Source organism: Astyanax mexicanus, chromosome 19 (genome assembly GCF_023375975.1).
Source record: "Astyanax mexicanus isolate ESR-SI-001 chromosome 19, AstMex3_surface, whole genome shotgun sequence".
Taxonomy (NCBI): domain Eukaryota; kingdom Metazoa; phylum Chordata; class Actinopteri; order Characiformes; family Acestrorhamphidae; genus Astyanax; species Astyanax mexicanus.
This window is the reverse complement of record NC_064426.1, coordinates 5865788-5888442: the sequence shown is the minus strand read 5'-3', so window position 1 is coordinate 5888442 and position 22655 is coordinate 5865788. Positions and strand designations below refer to the sequence as shown.

General features: G+C 36.8%; 1 protein-coding gene across 11 annotated transcripts in view; it reads left to right on the top strand.

Moving 5' to 3' along the window:
• The window catches only part of rbfox1 (RNA binding fox-1 homolog 1), a 463109-nt gene that overhangs the window by 229275 nt on the left and 211179 nt on the right, over positions 1–22655 (top strand). The window lies entirely within an intron of this gene.

The following is a 22655-nucleotide window of genomic DNA, read 5'->3' as shown; positions in this document are numbered from 1 at the left end:
CAGTGTATGTATACTGCACTTCACACTACACTACACTAGAGTTAAAAGCTGCTCAGCCACTCACCAATTAGTCGATTAGTCAGCATAATCGACTTTGTTGATTAGAAATATTTCAATCTTTACTAATAAACTGCTTTTTTATCCCATGCACTTTCTTTTTATAGAAAGTAACTAAACACTTCTAAAATGTTTGAATTCACTTTGAATGCTTCCTTCAAAGAGAATTTTACACAGTATTGTTTAAGTTGTTTTGCTATTTTTAGTAGTTTCTACCCTGATACTGTTAAAATAGGATGCAATAATTACATTATCAACTTATATACATGTTATATACATTACCTGCTGACCTCTATATTAGAGTATTATTAGTGTTTAATTGACAAGACATCATGTTAAAATTGTTTAGGATATTAAATATAGCATATTTTAAGTTCCAGTTCCATTGTGTAAATAATGTAAATAATAATTAAACATATTTATTCCATGCTCTTATTTTTGTAGAAAGTAACTAAACATGTCCAAAAATGTTTGACTTCACTTCCTTCCATTAAAGAGAATATTACACAATATTGTTTCTTAAGCTTTTGTTTTGCTTTTTTTTTTTTAATCTGTTACTGTTACAATAATTACATTATTGTACGTTTTTTTTTTCTAATTTATACACATTACCTCAAAATAGTCAGTTCCAGTTTCAATGTCTAAATACTCTTAATAATTCAAAGTATTTTGCTTTGAGTAAAGTAATGAGTAATGCATTATTATCCTGAAGTATTAGCATTTTATAATTGGCATTAAACCGTTCCCAAAATGAAAATAATGTCAGTATTCAATCACAGTTATTTCTTGGACAAAACATAATCTACAACTTTTTTTTTATAATGACAGGCCTAGTATTCAGGCTCAGACAGTGTACTGCAATTGCAATTCATTTTTTTAAAAATGAATAAAAAAAAAACTATATAAACAGTACTTTTATCTTTTCAGTAAGTTTGTTAGTGTTTACAATACTATATAAGATATGTTTTTACTTTTGTTTGCAATTCGTTTGCAAGATGATTCTAAAAATAAGTAATTTAACTTTACTATAAATGTGTCTGTCTCTAATAGTGTATTTAAATTGCTGTTGAAAGCAACTGTTTATAGTTTTACTGTACACTTTATTTTTTTGTGATTCAGAGCTGAGGATTGATTTAATAGCCCATTATATAAAATGGTCAAAAACTACATAAACAGTAAGTTGCCTTTTTGTAAATGTAGTTTCAGTGTAGTTAGTGTATACACTATTATGTTAAACAAATCAATCTAAACATTATTAAAATTGTAAGACATTATAGAGTGAAACTATATTGACATTTTTAATGACCAATTATGATTAAGTCAAATGCATGAACACCTAATTAAACAAAGCAGTGTAAAGTTGGTGAGACATGCTTCAGTGTGAACGATGCTTAAATTCACCATCATCATTAATGCAACCTAAAACATCACCTGATTCCTCTGATGTTGTGGTATTATGTTACCAGTGTTGTGATACTAGTAAGTTACTAACATCACTTAACACTTAATACAAGACACCTTTATTTGTGGTTTAATGTGGTTTTACATGTATATATTTATATATAATACATGTGAAACTCCTGTTTTTGTAGTATGATTGCATAGTGTAACTGTAGTTTTAACATTGTAGTTTTTAAAGTGTGTCATCATTTTATGTTGGACTGTCCAATGGAAATGCCCCAAAATGGAATTAAATATTTTGACATTGACTTCTATTGGAAGTTTAGAAGGTTGATGTAATGTAAATGCTAAGAGTCTGCCGGATTTATACACTGATCAGCTGCATAATATTAGCACCACCATTTAAGGCAGAGTCCCATGATATCTGGCGCCAAGACATACATTAGCAGCAGATGCTTACAGATAAGTCATGTAAGTTTTGGAGTGAGGCCTCCATGGGACACATCAGTGAGTCTTAGGTGTCCATAACCCTGTTGTCAGCTTACTGGTTGTCCATTCTTGGACAACTTCTAGTCGATTGAGACTAAAGGGCAGCACAATATTGGAAGATCTTTACATTGTGATATTTTGTTGTTCTGCAATATATATTGCAATATTAAAAATCTGCAATCTGTGTATCAAAGTGTATCTCATTTAAAATGAGAATGATGTGATTTTCATCTGTTTCAAACTGCAAAAAAAGTAAAAAACAGATATAGTTTAAAAGTAATTTGACAGTGCACAAAACATTGCATATTCTTGTGCATGTGTACATTGAGATATCAATGCTTTAGCAATATATTGTCCCCAGAAGACATACCTGATATTACATTACATTACATTACATTACATTTGGCAGACGCTTTTGTCCAAAGCGACTTACAATAGTCAAGTACAATGTAAAATAAGTTTAAAGGTAAAACATATTTGGATAGGGATAAAAGGAGGACAAAGTGGAATAATAGGATAGAGGAGTGAAGGAGGGGAAGAAGGAAATGAGGTTAAAAGTAGTTAGTGTGTTAGAGGTGTTAAGAGAGTAAGTGCTCTTTGAAGAGCTCTGTCTTCAGGAGTTTATTAAAGATAGTGAGAGATTCTCCTGATCTGGTAGTAGAAGGTAGTTTGTTCCACCATTGGGGAACTCTGTATGAGAACAGTCTGGATTGCTTTGTGTGAATGTTTGTTTGGTAAAGCGAGGCGACGTTCGTTGGAGGAGCGCAGCGGCCGGGAGGTAGCGTAAGCCTTCAGGAGCGAGTGCAGGTAGGAAGGAGCCTGTTCTGTCATCACCTTGTAGGCGATTGTAAGAGCTTTGAATTTGATGCGAGCATCAACTGGTAGCCAATGGAGCTCAATGAGCAGCGGGGTGACATGTGCCCGTTTTGGCTGGTTGAAGACCAGATGTGCTGCTACGTTCTGGATCATCTGGAGTGGTTTTACTACGCAGGCCGGGAGGCCAGTTAGCAGGGCATTGCAGTAGTCGAGGCGTGAGATGACGACCGCTTGCACCAGGAGTTGGGTGGCCTGTTGCGTCAAGAACGGTCTAATTTTTCGGATGTTATAGAGCACAAAGTGGCAGGACCGAGCAACTGAGGCCACATGGTGCGTGAAGGAGAGTTGGTCATCAACCAGAACACCCAGGTTCCTAGCAACCTTTGTCGGTGAGAGAGAGAGAGAGTCGATACTTATAGAGAAGTTGTGTTGAATAGAAGGTTTTGCTGGTATAACCAGAAGTTCAGTCTTTGAGAGATTTAATTGAAGGTGATGCTCCTTCATCCATGAGGATATGTCAGAGAGACACTGCGATATCCGTGCAGAGATTGAGTGATCTTCAGGTGAGAACGACAACATATTGATATGTTATGATCCTTTAGGTCGTCTAGACATTATAGTTTGGCTCTTTTACAATGTCATCGTCTAGGCCTGTCACAATAATTATATTATAATATATATGGACATTAATATAACCTCGTTTTTTTATATGAGCTGGTATGATGACTAATCTGTGGTCAGATTACAATGTCTGAGTATTCTTAATAAGTAAACTTAAAAAAAAATGGGGTAACTTTATTATTATGCTAATATATTATCATTATATCAGTGACATAAACTGGACTTTGGCAATAATGGTAAGATCATGTATCATAATAATTTCTGGTATAACATATTGTCAAAAAACAACTTTACTTGCTGCCTAAAATATAGATACCATCTCCTAAAAGATATCACACTTAATCAAGATACTCGGGTTTTTCCTTCACTTCACATATCTGTGATGCTAATGTTGTGGCTAATCTGTATATAGCTGTATATATCAGTGCATATATTTGTGTGCAGAAATCTTTGATACACACTGCTGCTGCAGTCCTAGCTGTATGCTACTTTCTGTGGGAGTGTGTGTGTGTGTGTGTGTGTGTATACAGTATATGCATATATGTATATATGTATGTGTGCACACGAGTATAGGCCTGCTGCAAGCCTCTGCAGAGTAAAGTGGAGCTTGAACTTTTTTTTTTTGCAAAAGTACAAAATATATATGATATATATTCCTTTGTGTATTTTTGGTTTGGTGTGTTTTTTTATGTTGGCCCAGCTGGAGGGGATTTAAGTGATCAGGAGTGAATGTGCTGTATTGATTGGTCATCGGATCAAGTGTGGTGGCTATGTGTGAGCGTGATGGAGATAAGCCGTCTCATCTCAGTTTGATTTGAACCAGCCAGTGGGCCACCATTGACCTTTGTTGGTGTGTCTGACCTTTGGTTTTCATCAGTTTAATAGGAAATGTTGTTATGTGTATTGTTTATGGTATATATATATATATATATATATATATATATAAAGGGCTATACTGATTTATTCTTATTATTTTTGTTATTTGATTTGATATTTATATAATGGTTGTTAGTAAACCAAATGCTTTACTAACACTCACCCTTAATGCATTTTTTTTTACATCTTTTTAAATTAAATCTAGATTCTGATGAAATAAAACTGATAATTGCATTGTAGGAGGTTTTACATGCATAAACAGCTGGCGATGTGTGCGCTCCAGTATTATGACATATGTTCATGTGTCTGTTTGTGTTTATTTTTTACACCGAAGTGTGTGTGTGTGTGTGTGTGCATTAGATAGAGCGAATGAGGCATTATGTGCGTGTGTGCGTGTGTGTGTGTGTGAGAGAGAGAGAGTGTGTGCGCTCTCGTGTGTTTTCATGTGTACTGAGTGAGCTGAGGAATCTGGGTCTTTGAGGCTATTTATAGTCTAGATGTAAGACTTTCGGAATATATGTGACTACAGCTGTGGGTTTCATTCAGGCCGATTCAGTGCAAAGCTGTGTATGTCCTTTTTTTTTTTTCGTTCGAGTCCTTGCGTGTGGCCTCTTGGAGTGTTTTGCGTATTTGCATTTACAGTAGAGGGAATACCTACGAGAAAAAAAAAATGTGTGTCAGTGACCATGGCTGTGCAGGAGCTGAATTTTTTAAACAGTACTTTTATTATCTTATATTATCTAAAATTTTTACATTTCCTTTAATATGTATGTTTTCTAAAGATACTGATGAGACCCATTCAGTATATCTGGAAATAATAATAGAATTTCCTAAATGATTATATCAATGAGAAACATTTTACAATGAGGTTATGTTAAATACTAGTTAATACAGCATAAATAAACACTGTTAAATGGTGAAGTAATGTCCCAACTAATTATTAAGTAGCACTAGTTAAGTCATTATTAAACATTACTAATTTTTAATGCTTCAGAATGTTGTAAATAATAACGAATTGAGACATTAATTAACAAAATGAATGAATAAATGAATTAATCAATGTGAGTACTGTTAGTTAACATACCCTTATTGTAAAGTGTTACCAATAACTTATATATACAAAAACTAAACTAAAATCTGTACCACTTTAAAATAAGACTACCTTTATAAAGGGTTTATAAATAGTTTACTATTAGTTTATTAATGGTTACTAATTAGGTTGTAAATGCCTTAAAAATCATTAATAATCAGTTATGTGGCTGTGGGTTCACTATTTGGCAAACAACAGGTCTACATACATTTCTACGCATGTGTTATAACTGATTATTAATGATTTGTAAGGCATTTACAACCTAATTAGAAACCATTAATAAACTAAACCATTTGTAAACCCTTTATAAAGGTAGTCTTATTTTAAAGTGGTACCCTAAAGTATGTATTTTTCTCACATGAGACTGTATCTAGAATATCTAAAAATTGATCAGTGAGAAACTAATTTGCATGATTTTGTCACGTTAGACAAGTCTGTGGCATTTTTCCCCATCGCACTACATTTAGCTGTTGGATATGATTGGGCTCAGATCTCCACACACATACTCCCTTTTTCCTTTTTTATAATTAGTCAAAGTAAAAAAAGGAGTGCAAAGCACTGCCTGCACATATGGGGAGATAACCTTGTCTTTCGCGTTCATGGCAGGCAATAAATATTGGCGCGAGCCGGTCTTTCAGTGAAACACTCAGCAGAGCACAATTCGTCCCCAGCCGTTTCAGATGGCAGTGAAGGGAGCCGAACGTTCATTCCAAGCAGAGCACAAAAGGGATGCATAAAAACCTCTCTCTGAGGAAACATAACGCTGCCCATATCCACAGGAACGCATTTGCATATAGTCACACTGAAACTGCAGCATTCTGTAACTCTGTAACACGTTTTTTAATGTGGATCTGTTGGGGGTCAGCAGGTCAAACTGCTGATGAGATGAAATCAAATCTTGTTTATTGAAAATTTAAGGTACATTGTCCCTTGTGGTAGTACAATACACAATAATGTATGCACAATAGACACACATTAACATACATACATATAAATACAATTTGCAATATACCCTACTACTTTGAGGGGTGTGCCATATCCTATCGTACGTGCGAACATTTTTGAATATTACACAATATTACACAATATTTTTGAACAATATTACACCCTGAAATATCACCCCTAATTATCACATCAGGGTACAACTTTGGTGCCTGTTTTAAGCAAAAGAAAAATTCACACTGTTCTCATTTCCTATTAAATATCTGCTAGAGAAAGATTATATCTGTTCAGTATCATTTATTTTACTTTAATCCTGGATATATGGAGATATATGGAGTGCATTATTCTTAGTAGTATCATCACATTCTGAATCATTGACTTGATTGACTGTTACAAATCTGCTAAAATGTATTTTTTTTTTATATCTTAGTTAGAGGTGTGCAATATTATATCGTATACAATAATAAAATGTACGTTTTGTTTTGTTGCAGTAGTGTGTTTTTTTTTTTTGTCATATCACCAAGAGTATCGTTATCGCGATAATACCATGAAATATCGTGATATTATTTTAGGGCCATATCGCCCACCCCTAGCTTGGACAATACTGAAGTCATCCAGACTATGAAGGAACATAACAGGAATCATGTAGTAACTTAAAAGTTGTTAAACAAACCAAAAAAAGAATACTCTAGGATGAAGTATTTAGGTGCTCCTATCTGGGGTTAAGCTGTTAACTTGCATTTTCTGAGGCTGGGAACTTATCATGATTAACCTATCCTGTACAACAGAGGTAACTCTTGCTCTTCCTTTCCTGTGGTGGTCCTGATGAGAGCCAGTTTCATCATAAGTCAAAGTCAAAGTCAAAGTGGTTTTTATTGTCATTTCAGCTATATACAGAGTACACAGTGAAACGAAACAACGTTCCTCGAGGGACCATGGTGCACATAAACACAGTGTATACAGAACAATAGTGCAACAGTACAAAAGTGCAGACAGAAAATACAACACAATACAGACAAAGAATAATAAATAACAAGACAGTGTGCAAATTTTGCAGTGTGCAAAAAAGACCAGGTGAGGTAGTAATTACTCTATTACACAGTGTGCAATAGAGTCCAGTGAGGTAGTAGGGTTTTTAGTGCTTTCCATTTTCTGGGGTAAGTGGGGTAAGAGTGTGTGTGCATGTACAGAAAAACCATCAGTTCAGTCTCTGCAGTTAAGGAGTCTGATGGCTTGGGGGTAGAAGCTGTTGCAGAATCTGGTCGTGCTGGACCGGATGCTGCGGTACCTTCTTCCCGAAGGCAGGAGGGAGAACAGTTTGTGTGAGGGATGGGTGGGGTCATTCACAATGCTGGTTGCTTTGCGGATGATGCGGGTGGTGTAAATGTCCGTGATGGAGGGGAGAGAGACGCCGATGATCCTCTCAGCTGTCCTCACAATACGCTGGAGGGTCTTGCGGTCAGAGACGGTGCAGGTCCCAAACCAGGCAGTGATGCAGCTGCTTAGGATGCTCTCAATGGTCCCTCTATAGAAGAGTGTGAGGATGGGTGGAGGGAGACGGGCCTTTCTCAGCTTCCGGAGGAAGTAGAGACTCTGCTGGGCTTTCTTGGCTGTAGAGCTGGTGTTCAGGGTCCAGGTGAGGTTATCTGCTAAGTGGACACCAAGGAACTTGGTGCTCTTAACAATCTCCACAGAGGACCCGTCGATGTTGAGTGGAGAGTGGGTGTGTTGTGCTCTCCTGAAGTCAACAACCATTTCCTTTGTCTTGTCCACATTCAGGTGAAGGTTGTTGACTGTACACCAGTCTGTCAGCCGCTGCACCTCCTCTCTGTATGCTGACTCGTCGCCTTTGGTGATGAGACCCAGCACGGTTGTATCATCGGCGAACTTGATAAAGCTGTTAGAACTGTGTTTTGCAGCACAGTCATGAGTCAGCAGGGTGAACAGCAGAGGACTCAGGACACTGCCCTGGGGGGCCCCAGTGTTCAGTGTGATGGTGCTGGAGGTGCTGCCCCCGAACCGGACTGACTGGGGTCTCCCCGTCAGAAAGTCCAGGATCCAGTTGCAGAGGGGGGTGTTGAGGCCGAGCGAGCTTAGCTTCCTGGTGAGGTTCTGTGGGATGATGGTGTTGAATGCTGAACTGAAGTCTATAAACAGCATTCTGACGTAAGTGAGATGAAGGGTGGTGGTGATGGCATCGTCCGTGGAGCGATTGGGACGATACGCAAACTGCAGGGGGTCCAGTGAAGAGGGCAGTTGTGTCTTGATGTTCCTCATGAGTAGCCTCTCGAAGCACTTCATGATGATGGGTGTAAGTGCAACGGGACGGTAGTCATTGAGGCAGGACACTGTGGACTTCTTCGGCACGGGGACGATGGTGGTGGACTTGAGGCACGTTGGGACAGTGGCGCTGCACAGGGAGATGTTGAAGATGTCCGTGAGAACATCTGTCAGCTGGTCTGCGCACTCCCTGAGCACTCTGCCGGGGATGTTGTCTGGTCCTGCAGCTTTTCGTGGGTTGACTCTGCGCAGAGTGTTCCTCACATCCACTGCAGTCAGGCACAACACCTGCTCGTCCGGCTTGGGCATGGTCTTTCTCGCCATCGTGTTGTATTGTGCCTCAAACCATGCATAAAAGTTGTTTAGGGCATCAGGGAGGGAGGCATCACGTTCACAGGACGGTGGATGTGGCCTGGATGTCCTGCCACATGCGCCGTGCATCACCCGTGTCCTTGAAGTGGCTGTGGATTCTCTGGGCGTGTCCGTCTGGGTGTTTGTTTTGCAGATCCCTGATAGTCCGATAGAGTTCACACAGAGCCTCTTTAGCATTAGCACCAATGCTAGCGCTGGGTGGAATGTAGACAGCAGCTATTAGCACGGCGGAGAACTCCCGTACTAAATAAAAAGGTCTGCACTTGACTATCAGGAACTCCACCAGCGGAGAGCAGTGTTTGGCGACAGTCACAGCGTTGTTACACCATTCCGTGTTGATGTAAACACACACGCCTCCACCGCGGGTCTTCCCGGATAGAGCCGCGCTTCTATCGGCTCTGAACGCGGTTAGCCCGGCTAGCTGAATGGCGCTGTCCGGAATGTTGTCGTTAAGCCACGATTCCACAAAAACCAAAACACAGCAGTCTCTGAACTCACGCTGGGTAGTTCGCTGGAGTCGGATGTAGTCCAGTTTATTGTCAAGGGAACAGACGTTTGCAAGAAAGAGCGATGGTATAGCCGGCCGGCTAGGACTAGCCTTTAGCCTCGCGCGGATCCCGGCTCTCTTTCTGCGCTTCCGCTTACGCTCGCACCGCTTGCGATGGCACTTCCGCTGGGCTCCGGCGTCAGGAAACACCGCGGACTGGCAGCCTGGGTCTCTTAGCAGGCTAAGCTCAAGTAGCGTCTGCAGAACCTTGTCCGGTAGCGTGTTTTCTGGCTGGTTTCTCCACTGTAGCAGGGTCTGGCGGTGGTAGAACATGTGCACGGGTGTTCCGATGCACATATTTGCAGGAAATAAACGGAAAAAACGACAAATAGTAACACAAAAGCACCATTTAATGGACCCGGAGCGGCCGCTGCGTGTTAACGCGCCGCCATCTTGGGTCATCAAGATGATGACCCAAGATGATGACCTTTGACTATTTTTGATGACTGCACTTGTTTTTCAGATTGACTGACCTTCATTTCTTAAAGTATTTTTTCTTTATTTAGTTGAGTAGTTCAAATAATACTAATAAAAAATATTAATAAATAATTGTTATTTCTTAGCACGAACGAAGCTCCTGAAACCTCATTAAAACATTCTAACATGTTTAACTGTACAAAACATGTTCTAATTGTCTTAACCCTTGTGTGGTGTTCGGGTCTGTGGGACCCGTTTTCATTTTCATCAAATGATACTAAAAAAATATTTTTTCTAACTCAAACTCATTGGCATTGGCTAATTTTTTGTGAAAAACATATATCAAAACACATTTTCAATAAACACACACTGTACACCCAACCCCCCCCTAACACATTTATATCACATACAGTATGTTTGGCCAAGGGCTAATAAACATTGCTTCATTTGTAAATTTGAAACTAAACAAATTTTCTACTCATATCTTGAGTTTAATTCATTTCCTTTTACATTTTATAAAAAAAAAATAAATAAAAAAAGAGTAGCACTTTTTGAAAGAAATGTAACATAAGAAAGGTAAAGGGCAAATATTAACCATGTAAGCTGTTTATATTGCTTGCAATTTAGGTGAAGAAAGCATGTGTAAAGCATTTTAATGTAAAATTGCTTAATTTTGCTGAATTAAATACAAGTAACAAAGTAAACGAGTAACAAAAATATGAACACCACGCAAGGGTTAAGATGGCTTATATTTTTGCTCTTACGAGCTAATTCAACATCAGCAATCTGAAAGCTACTTTTAGGCCTCGTTCATCAGTTATAATAAGAATATGCAGAATATGTATAACATCCTGAGGATATTTCCAGAGTTTGGGGGAGCGGTTTATTTTGTACTTCTTGGAAGCCGACTCACTCAGTTTCCTTGGCTGAAAGACAAAGATGATCTTCTCTGGTACGTTTCCAGTTATCTGCATGTATTTATTGCACAACAAACAATCTGAATCATGAGCTTATTTGCCAGAATGTCTGCAGTGGCCTTTTAATGTCAGTATGAAACTGATTAAATCATGTAAAGGGATTTCTCTGACTGCTAATGGAAGGCTGCTTTGAAAGCAGTGCTGTGTTAGAAGGCACATGTAATGTAAAGCTTTGATACATGTGATGACTTCCTGCGTATTGCTGTCATTTTTCCCAGTCGATAGCTGGGATGATATGCTTTTCCTGTGTTACTGTAATATGTTCGCCCTTGTCAGCACTTTATAGCGTCTTACTGGAAGAGGCTATCTGAACTGTGGCTGATAGTAGATTGAATACGGGTCAGATTTTTATTTTATCATTCACAAGGACAGGGACAGTCTACCTGGTGCAACCACCAGGTAACACACAGTGCAGAAATGCTGAATGGAGCAATATTGAGATTTCTAATGTGAGCTGAACTGAAGTGCTGCAGGTCTACGGCAGATTACTGTGTACTGTGGTACATGCATATAGTACAGTCCTGGACAGTGTAATGAATTATTATACAGCACAATGATATACTATAATTAATATTAGAACATCTTGAATTTAAGCTACTATTTATAGGTGATGTATGGGGCTGTGTATTACAGGGTGTCTGCAGATCTTTAAAAAGTGAAAAATGTCTAAAAACAAGGCATTTTTGGTTTTAAACTAAACAAAAAACAATTATTATTAATTAATTAATTGTTAAATATTAATGGAGCTATTTTCAGGTTTGTTCATTACTTGCTTTTATCTAGAAGATACTGATACTGTCTGGATAACCCCACATTTTGCACTGGACCATATTTTCAGTGTCAAATTATTTTTATGCTTGTTTTTTTTCAAAATATAGGAAACAAAAGTTGTGCCCATAACAAAAAAAATGTGTGTTTATTTAGTCTGAGTGTCTTTTAAGAAGTCTTAAAATGTCTTAAACTGAATTGTCCTCTATCTGCAGATACCTGCGTGAAATTGGCAAGAAACATGTGATTAGTTTCACATAGCAGCGTTTCAAATTCACTATATTGTGACACTGTAAGCAAGGGGATATATGGGATAAGGACACTGTCATATAATGGAAAACAACAATATTAACCCTTTCAGACATGAATTATCTCCACTGATTGAAAATAATTGTAAGAATTATTTTTTTTCTGTCTAATGCACAGAAAAAAATATATGTGTAGTGTTTTAAAGTCACAATTTTAAATTAGTAAAAAGCTTTAGTACAACTGTTTTTTTTATGGTAGTGGGCGGAGCCAAGTTACTGTTTAATTGGTTTATAAACTTGTTAATTGGCTGCTTCATGGTCTATTCTGATGTACAACAGCTCTAAAAAAAAAAAAAAAAAATTAATAAAGAAAATACATGTACATTTTAATGGATGCAGGGTCTGAAAGGGTTAAATTCATAAATTCTTTACATTTAGAACAGGGGAACTTGAAAACAACCAATACTGTTTTTTACAAAACATCATATTGTGATCACCACTGGTGATTTTATGGTATTAAACATATAAATATTGTCAAAAAGTACAAACACTCTAACTGCTGTGTTTTTTTCTACATATATTTGTAAAGGGCAACAATAAAAAGCCTAAATCACCACACACTTGCCTCAAACCATGTCAAAATATTGCATTATCTCCTTATCAGAATAGTATCTTCCACCAGCTGACCTGCTGTAAATGATCGTAGTTCTTCCCAGCTAGTCATACAGCATGGCTTTAAGCATGTAGTGTTTGCAGAGGAAAGGCTGAGGTAGTAGGAGTCCTGCAGTTCAGTAAGCTGTTTGGCTACAGCCGCTGAACACAGACGCTGGTGCAGAGATCCGCAGCGTGAGAGACCTCATTTGACCTGAGTGAGCTGGAGCCTCGTTCACCCGCTCTCTTCACCTCTTCCTCATCCAGCCTGAAGCCCTGGGACCTTCTCCTGACCCGGGGTGGGCGGTGTGGGAGGCGTGGCAGTGTCAGCCTCCACAGCAAACCCAATCTGTCCGCCGTGGCCTTCTGTCACATGGCTCTGCTCCTTCCTTTCCTTTTCTTTTCCTTCGCATCATCTCACTTGACCATTATCGTAGCACCATGCTAGGCTTTTATATTAGTTTCTGTGTGTTGTAAAAAAATATATATAGAAAGGAGCATTGATTAGGTTGAAGTGGAGATTCAGCTTAGGACTGGGCAATATGACCCAAAAAAATAGGATCTTTTTCACCAAGATCTTGCAGCAGCATTGATGATGGTAGAGTCTGACCACTGCACAAAGCAGCTCTTCTCCATCCAGCACTCTATCCCAAAGATTCTCAATGAGGTTAAGATCTGGACTCTGTGGTGAACTCTCTCTCAATCCTTGTGTAAAAAAAATGATGATCTCATGCTCCCTGAACCCTGAACACTTTCACAATTCCAGCTCCATGAATCCTGATATTGTCTTATCTTGGAATATGCCCGTACCATCAGTGTAGAAAAAATCAATCCATTGATGGAATAACCTGGTCTATATTCAGTATATTCAGGTATTGAGGTCAGCTGACCTCATTCTTTCAGCACATACTGTTGCTGAACCTAAACCTGCAGACCAACTGCAGCATCAACCAACCCCACATCCTTTACTTACTTACATCCATGTGGAGATTTTTTTTTTGTAACACCAGAAGCACTGCATAATGTTTATTTTTTAACTGCAAATGTTGTAATATATATTTATATATATATATATATATATATATATATATATATATATATATATATATATATATATATATATTTATATTATAAAGATAAACACTACTGTGGTATTTTAAAGTCAGCAACTGTGCTGGTTTGTATTGTAGTTATTAATTATTATAAATTAAAGTTGTCATGCTTGCTTATTTAATTACAAACTACCATGCATACCATTTTTTTGGAATTGAATCAACAGAGGTGATTACTTGTTATTAATACTTTAATATTGTATAAAACTGTCTTCAATATATTCATTTTCACAATATATTGCCCAGCCTTATTTTTAACATACATTACGAAGCCACATTTGGATGTAGTGTGTCTGAATAAGACTGCAGCATAATTATATATGGGATTATATAAATTTATGCGCGTGGCGTATGTACAGAACATGTTTCTCTCTTTCTACCCCACCTCTTCTCTGTTCTTCATCTTTCCTCCTCTTCCTCTCCGAACCTCCCTCTCTCTCTCTCTCTCTCTCTCTCTCTTCCACTCTCTCTCCCTCTACCCCCTCCATTCTCCTGGGCTGTTCCCGTCTGTGCTGACTCTGCGGAGCTGCTCTACCTCTCTGCTTCCCCTCCATTACATCTGCTCAGTGTTGCTCATTTATTGAAGCAGCGGCCAGTACCCAGCCTCCCTCACACTTCCCATATGCCACATTTACACCTCGTCTTTTTACCCTTCATTAACAGGAACTTACATCCTTGAGGATTCTGAAGGTGCACTCTGGTTTAGTTTAAGGTTGAAGTTGCTGTGTGTTTGAAACAGAATGCATTTATTGTTTCTGTCTTTTAGGCTTGTCACTGTGATTGTGACTAATAATACAACAATCTCAGCCATTTTTGCTGACCTCAGTATTGCAAGAACAGCCCATTTATGTGAATAAGCAGTATTCATATTTTTATTTATTTAGGATTTTTTTTTTTAAATAGGATACTTAAAAATGGTCTTAAAATGACGGGAATATTTTTCATCACAATTATTTCTGCAAAAAATATATTTCTTCCAAAAAAAATAGTTATCTTGACAGTAATATTAATCTTAAATGAAAACAAGATTTTTCCAAGTATTTTTAAAGGTATATTTTGCCCTTTTCATCCAGAAATGAAGATACATGTATTTGTTTTTTATTGGACAGCATCAAAAGTCTGAGGATCAGTTAATTCAACCTGCCTAAAATCATTTGGCTTTTTTGCCTACTTGCACAGTTTTCTTAAATAGTCTTACATTTAGACAATGTTTTAATAATATTTATATATATAAATAATAGTGTCTATATGTGGTGTTGATTAGAGGTGTGCCATATCATATCGTACGCGTTAATATCGCCAACATTTTTGAATATCGTGAACGATATTGTTTTAAGCAAAAGACAAATTCACACATTTCTAATTTCCTATTATATATCTACATGAGACGGATTATATCTCTCCAGTGTCATTTATTTTACTTTAATCCTGGATATATGGAGATATTTGGAGTGCATTATTAATTTTAGTATCATGACATTCTGGATCATTGACTTCTGTTACAAATCTGCAAAAATGATTGTATTTCTTTTTAAATATCTCAGTTAGCGGTGTGCTGTATCATATTGTATACAATAATAAATTGTAAGTTTTGTTTTGTTGCAGTAGAATATTTTTTTTATTTTTTTTTGTCATATCGCCAAGAGTACCATTATCGCGATAATACCATGAAATATCGTGATATTATTTTAGGGCCATATCGCCCACCCCTAGTGTTGATTGAATTTTGCTATACAGCTTAAAGGAAGGTTCTGTACGCTACTGCATTTAAAATCAGATAATAAAGCCTGTAGATAGGTAAAGATAAAAGCATCAGTAAATATAGCCATAAATTTTACTTTATCCTTAATTTTTGGTGTGAAAGTTGTTCCAACTATAAATAAATGTACAGCTTTATAAACGATGTGCCCACGGTGTATTTTTTATTTTTTTGTCATATCGCCAAGAGTACTGTTATCGCGATAATACCATGAAATATCGTGATATTATTTTAAAGGAAGGTTCTGTACTGTATTTAAAATCAGATAATGAAGCATATAGATAGATAAAGATGAAAGCATCAATAAATATAGGATTTTCTTTTTTTTTACTTTATTTAATATATTTTTTGTGTGAAAGTTGTTCCAGCTATAAATGAATGTACAGCTTTATAAACAATGTGCCCACTGTTCTCTTTTGATGACATATTTGCATTTTATTGAAGATTTGAAAGACACAGCAACACTTTATCTGTTGTTTTTCCTAAAATCCTTGTTTAAACTTGTCTGCGTGCGTGTCAGGAGGCGTTTTGCTAAATCAGGGATATATATTTAACGCACAAGTAATCATTTTTTGAAGCTATGACGTCTGACTTTTTTTTTTTTTTTTTTTTATCCCACAAGGGATGTTTCCCCCAGCCAGGCTTGAAACGAGAAGCCACACGACTCAAATCAGCTCGTCTCAGTTGAATTTCAAAAGCAAGTTGTCAGTCAGAATTAGAAATTAGAGATGATTAAAAGTCTGGAGTCCTTCGGTTCACCTCGACGCCGAGGGTGAAGCTTCTTAAGCTGCTGTGGAACACGTCTATATAAGCAAACATCAGGACCCGATTCAAATGCGTGCTCAAACACAGTCTGGGACTTTTAGAGCCTGTCCTTAAATGTACCTCCTGTAGGGATGTCATGATCAATCGAATAGACTGGATTAGTTCATTTAAAAAGTAGAAAATTAAAGTGCTTTCTTAATAAAGTTAGCAGTTATTAATAAATAACTCTCTCATGCAGTAAGGAGATAATAAGTTTATACTTAGATTTGCTAAGATTTTCCAGTGAATCCATTGAAGCTTGAACATCTTTAAAATTCTGTTACATGCTTTTTTTTAATGTTCACCCAGGTTTGTACAGTCATTAAAAACCTGGAAAAGTCATGGAATTAAAAAAAACAACAATTTCCAGGCCTGGATAAGTTTTGGAAAAATAAAAATACCACAACAGTTTTGGTAAAGTCATGGAAATTTGCAATTTACAAATGTGTGTTTCCATTTTTTGAATGAGAAAAGCTATTTTGAGCTTACAAATACGTCAGCTCAGAGTTCATTCAGTAATTTATCCCTATATAATGGAGCTCTCATGATCTGACACCTTTTTATTATTACTGAAGATTTGTGTTAACATTTTTTTTTTCATCATTATAGTTTTAGTTGTTTTTTGGTTTTTATTGTCCATGTCTGCACTGATGTTTTTAAGAATTGTATGATTATGAAAATTTGCCTTGAAAACATGGAAAAGTCATTGAAGTTTATTGGTTAAAAAGTGTATGAACCTTGGTTCACTTAAGTTTACTTAATAATGTATTGTTTGGCCTGAAGTAAATTATCGTACTCTGTAACTCAATACTTTTTTACTAGTTAAATTAATTAAGATGTAAATAAGGTAAATTAAGGTATAAATAATTTACTAATATAAGATTTAAAGCCATGCAGGGACTGGTTTTAACATAACATATCTTCTCAATTTTACCTCTAGGGGCGTAAGACAGTATTGATATATCAGTTCTTAAAAAAACTGGATATTGATTTTCAATTAATAGTTTAGATGTCAAGATAGGTGGCTCATTAGTGTTGTGTTTAAACCTTATCTACTAGATATAATGCTTATAGAATGTGTTTCTATATGCATATATATTTTTGGTAACACTTTACTTGGATGGTCCATTTTATGGCCTTTTTTGACATTCAACTACACTGAATTGAATGTCCGCTCAATGTAACTTAACCCTATGTTGAATGGAAATGATTCAAAATAGAACCTAAACCTACACCTAACCCTAACCTTAACCTTAATCATGAATTAACTCTAAAATCTAACCCTACAGCTAACTCTAACCCTAACTTTATCCTAAGCTTAAAATCGAACTCTAAACCCAATCCCAAAATGTTAAGATTAGAGTTTGGGTTAGAGTTGAATGTAGGGTTACATTTAATAGAGAATCATTTACTTTCATTTTTTAAGTTCAATTGCATTTTATAGACATGCAGTTGAATATTAGTCAGTCGAGCATTAACGAGGCCATCAAATGGACCATCCAAGTAAAGTGTTACCATATTTTTTTTTTGTTTTTTATAAATAGCAAAAATATGTAGAATTTTAACCCCTGTATATTAATGCATATCATATCACCAGGTTCCCAGCTCTGTAGAGCAGATTCATTTTGGGTTAGTTGGGGGCGTAATCAAGGCAGCGGGGGCATTTTCGTCGTCTTTAAATGTAAAGTGCCGCGGGAAACCCTGGGGAGGCATTGTTTCATGGCGTATTTTACACCGTATAGCACGGCCTCTACCCCGTCTACAGATCTACAGATCGCTCGCAGGCTATCGTATCCCTCTCTCAGGTTTCAGAGGCACAACAGTCGATGAAATGAGTGATGGTATATGTCATCACGAGATGATGAGGCACCATAACCTTCAGTAAGCAGTGAGAGACAGGCCTATTACATGTGTCACGCTCCATGGCTTTAAAGGATTGCATCTTTTGTCTAGACTGTTTGCAAGCTCTTAATAGGGCCTGGTTTTTGTTTGATTGCAAACAGGAGGCCTGTGGGTGTCCCTGCTCGTGCGTGCCGTGTCTGTGCCGGGCCCGAGCGATCAGCTCAGGGAGAGAGAGAGAGTGTGATAAAGAAAGAGAGAGAGAGAGAGAGAGAGAGAGAGTGAGAAAGGTGATGTATGTATGGAAATGGGGGTGGAGACCATCTGCTAGGCCTCACTGGGCACATGTGTTCCAGTTTGTGTCTCTGCTCTGGTGTGTGTGTGTGTGCTTGTGAGTGTGTGTGAGTGATTAGTCTCTCGCATTTGTGATAATGTCTGTTTGCTTTTGCAGCTGTTCTGCTATTTAGCACCCGTCTCTTATTTCTCATTTTGCATTTCTGCATTGCAGTCAGTCTAAATCCTTTTTTGACCATTTTTGAGTGGTATTTGTAAGGGATGCTCCAGCTATGGGTGGATCAGGTAAAATTCAGTATTAAGCCTTTTTCCTTAAGTGATAATCTTCTTAGTATTAGACTACATTTAGATTATGATTAATGAAGTTAATGAATAAACTACTATATTAACTACTCTAATCTCTTACAAATGAGGGCTGTACGATAAATTGTTCATTTTGATTATTATCAGGATATAGATTTTCACACTAAACATATACAAAGAATCGCGATAACATAGCAAACTCAAATTGAGTTACCCACATGCTGCAACAGAAGAGGAAGCTCCTCATACTGGAGCCTCTGCTCATGTGACATAACTAGGCTGGAGGTAGAGTGAGGTATCGTGAAGGTTAAGTAAGGGGAGGAGCAAGATTGAAGGTTGAGATTATATTTATTGTCACATCATATTAGAAAGAAACAATATATACAACATAAAATAAGAAAATAAAAAAAGTATATATAATAGAAGCTATACTTATTAACTCATATTATGAATATGCAATACTACACTGTTTTTTAATGTATAGGTATAATATATAACTGTAAGGGGATGAAGCCGATTCCAGGTTATATTCTGTCAGAGAGAGAGAGAGAGAGGGATAGAGAGAGAGAGAGAGAGAGAGAGAGAGAGCTCAGTCAGAAACTTCACTCCTTCATTTCTTTGGTTTTATTATGAGTAAATGAGCTACTGAGGTCTGAGTTTCCTCTTCTGAAGTCTCCATTGCTCCACCAGCTGCTCGCGTTCAGTAAAACTGAGCCAGATCCTCTTTTAGAGGCTGTACATGTGACGTAAGTACCTTAAAGACGTGTGACGTGGCCAGAGGAAAAACTCCCGCGAAAAGTGTCCCCAGTTTTTAGAATTAATACATTATTAGGTCTAGCAGGGATGGTCGTTCCAGCACACAGGTTCCATTAAACACAACATTTTGTCTCTTATCCACTCAGAAACAAAATAATATGTACTGCCCCTTTAATAAGTATATATTTCAGATAAGTACTTTTTTTCAATGCTACAGTTCTGTGTAGATGATGTGAGAAATGCTGGATAGTAGAGATCCACTGCCATGAATAATAATAAGGGCGTGATACTGGCACCAGTATACGATTGGACTAATGATACACTGATATTATTTTCTTACAGTTTTTTAATTCTAGATGGTGGTATAGTGGTATAGCAATGTTTTTTGCGTGTATGTACTCTTTGTTCAGTTTAAAGGAATGGAAATGCAAACTGCTAGTGATTATAGTTCTGTTAATGTACATTAGTGTACAAAATTAGGGTGCTAAATTATTGATTGTCAGTAATTAATAGCTTTAACTCCAATATCAGAATGATAATAATTACATTTTCATTCTCATTTACAAGTGAATGGAATAATATCAGATGCTGATGTATTGTGCAACACTAATATATCATTATTGTTTTTTTACGCATTTAAACCATAAATCATATGGCATGTGGTGCGCACACAATCATGTACACACCTCTGATAAGATCTGTGTGTGTGTGTGAGTGAGTGTGTGTGTTAATGAAGGAAATGTAGTTTTAACAGCGATGGTGTACAATGCTTTTTTTCTCGTCTGGCATCAGTGCTCGTGTTTGGTGCTGTACTGCTGTTGGCAAATTCATGGCCATTTTTTTTCATGTAGCCACGCAAGCAGTGCATGCATGGATGGAGACAAAGATGGAGAGCAAGTGAGAGAGAGATTGGGAGAGAGAGAGAGAGAGAGAGAGAGAGAGAGAGATTGGGAGAGTGAGCGAGAGAGAGGCAGTGGGGGGGTGGGGTTATAGAGTGTAAAGCCATTGAATACAGCCTATAGAACACAATACAGAAATTAAAGCATTAAAGTGCGTGTGTTATATTTAGGTCTATTTGAGCTAAAAAAAAAAAAAATGTTCACATGATGAAAGGCAAGAACATATCTCCTAACAGAGCTAAAGAATTCACATTTAGATTCTAAGCTTAAGGATAGCATTGGGTCTAGGCGTAGAAAGATAATAATATCAATTTAAAGGTGTATTTGAGTGTGTTTTCAGGCTGTGTATTGGTTAAGAGCTTGGTGATACGATACATATCACAATACAGGGGTTGTGATTCAATATATTGCTATATTTTTGGATCCTCTTAGCAAGACTATAAGTATACAATGGATGCACAATGATATTAGAACTATATTGACAGAGAATTGCTTTTTTTAAAGTGGACACTTTTTTTAAAGCGATACTTGCTGATGTGCTTAATGTATGCACGAAAAGGTGCACTCGTTTGATTGGTGGTTAGTGTCGTGATTGGTGTGGTGCAGTGGATAACACCACCACCTGCCAGTGAGCTACCATGTGGGAGACTAGGGTTCAATTCCAGGTCTGGGTGACTAAATATTGCAGTACACCAATAAGAGTCCCTGGGCAAGACTCCTAACTCTTCATTGGACCATCTCTGTAATAGGAATAACCTTGCTAGTTGCTCTGGAAAAGATAAAATGCCATAAATGTAAATGTTAATTTAAATGTATCGACCCAGAATTCCCTTATCGATGTGACCCTACAATATAGTTAGATTTTTTAAATCAAAATGTAGTACTTAAATCTGCCGTAGTATTGCGTTTTTTTATTATTATTTTTTTTTTTTAAGAAATTGATACAGACATAGTAAATAGGGATGAACCAAATATTTGGCAACCAAAAATATGTCTCTGAAAATGGAAAATTAGTAAAAAGACTAAAACATTTATACCGAACTATGTCTAATATATTTTTATCATAGTCTTAAGTCATATTGCAGTGTTTGCTGTAATGCTAGGATTTATTTTTTTTTTGTCAGCAGTGTTGTGCACATAATGTTAGATAACTTATTCAATTTAGCTAGTCTTAGCATGTGTTAGTTTACCAAAATACTAGCTGTCTTTCTTTGTTTAAATTCTTTTTTCAGTAAATATTTAATATAATAGTTTTGTAATTGCTTTATCTTAGAAAAGCATGACAAAATTTGATTTAGGTTATGATATTTATTTAAAAGTAAAAAAGTGGATAATCTGTGAAAAAAAAATGTGTCCAGAATTTGGTATTTAAGCTTCATACAAATGTTTTATTGGCTGCATCTCTAATATCTAATAAAGCATAATATCATAAAGCTTTTATATATATATTTTTTTTTTATATTTTTGTACACCCTTACTCTGTGTGTGTGCACTGCAAAAAAATACATTGGCAAAAACTAGACAAAATATATGCAAATTAAGACAAAAATATATATATATATATATATATATATATATATATATATATATATATATATATATATATATATGTATATTAAGCAATCTAAAATCTGCCAATGGTGTAAGCAAAATATTCTTAGTAAGATTTCTTACAAAAAGCAATGGCGAAGTCTCGAAATGAGTGAAGTAACACCTAAATCAAGCATTAAAAGTCAGTGTTTTTGGACACAAGAATCAGAATAACTTGATTGCTGCTTGATTGTGCTTATTTTGAGTTCAAATTATTTAAAATAAGGTACAAATTATAAGTAAAAATGATTAAAATAATTATCCCTAAAATAAGCAAAATATTCTAATAATTAAAAAATGCTTAGTAAGACAAAAATTGTTATCAGAGAAGAAAATAAGATGTATTGCCTTAAATTTAGAATATATCGTTTTTTGCAGTATGTGTGTGTGTTTGTGTGTATATATGTGTGTGTGTGTTTGTTGATTGAGCCCAAGCCTGTAAAGCGCCCTTGTTCATGTGTATCTTCTGGCTGTATCCGAGTAATTACGCTGCTGCTGAGAGATTGGGTCCGAGCGCCGTTTTATGAGCCCTGTGTTTAACAAATCCAAATGAAGAAATGTCAACTCCCGTGGATTTGGTGAGTGCTGTCCTGCAGGGATTTCACTCAGCCGTGACAGCCTCTGCCTAACGCCCGCTCTTCTCCTCTGCCGGACGGTCAGTGGAGCCCGAAAAAGGCCAGTGTCGAGCGCTGGGAGGGGGTGTGCAGTTGTTGCAGTTGGGGCTTGCTGTAGATTAGGTCCCCTGTA